We start from the raw sequence: 236 nt of genomic DNA, 5'->3' as shown, positions 1-236 counted from the left end.
TGCCGGGTCACCGGGAAGGGTGGGTTGGAGCCAGGCGGTGCCGGAGTCAGGCTGCTGTGGATGTGATGCTTCTGATGCCCTCCCGGCTCATTTTTACATGTTTGGACCTTTATTTGTTTGGATTTTTTTTTAATTATTATTTTTGGCCACAGTAGATAAAACCATGTTCATCCAGCGCTGTCTCCTCTGTTCTGCCCCAGCGTGGATGCGGTGGGAGAGCCCTGGGGGTGCTGTGC

This window comes from Cariama cristata, unplaced genomic scaffold (assembly GCF_000690535.1).
Source record: "Cariama cristata isolate BGI_N322 unplaced genomic scaffold, ASM69053v1 scaffold24602, whole genome shotgun sequence".
NCBI lineage: Eukaryota > Metazoa > Chordata > Aves > Cariamiformes > Cariamidae > Cariama > Cariama cristata.
Note: the sequence above shows the minus strand (reverse complement) of the source record.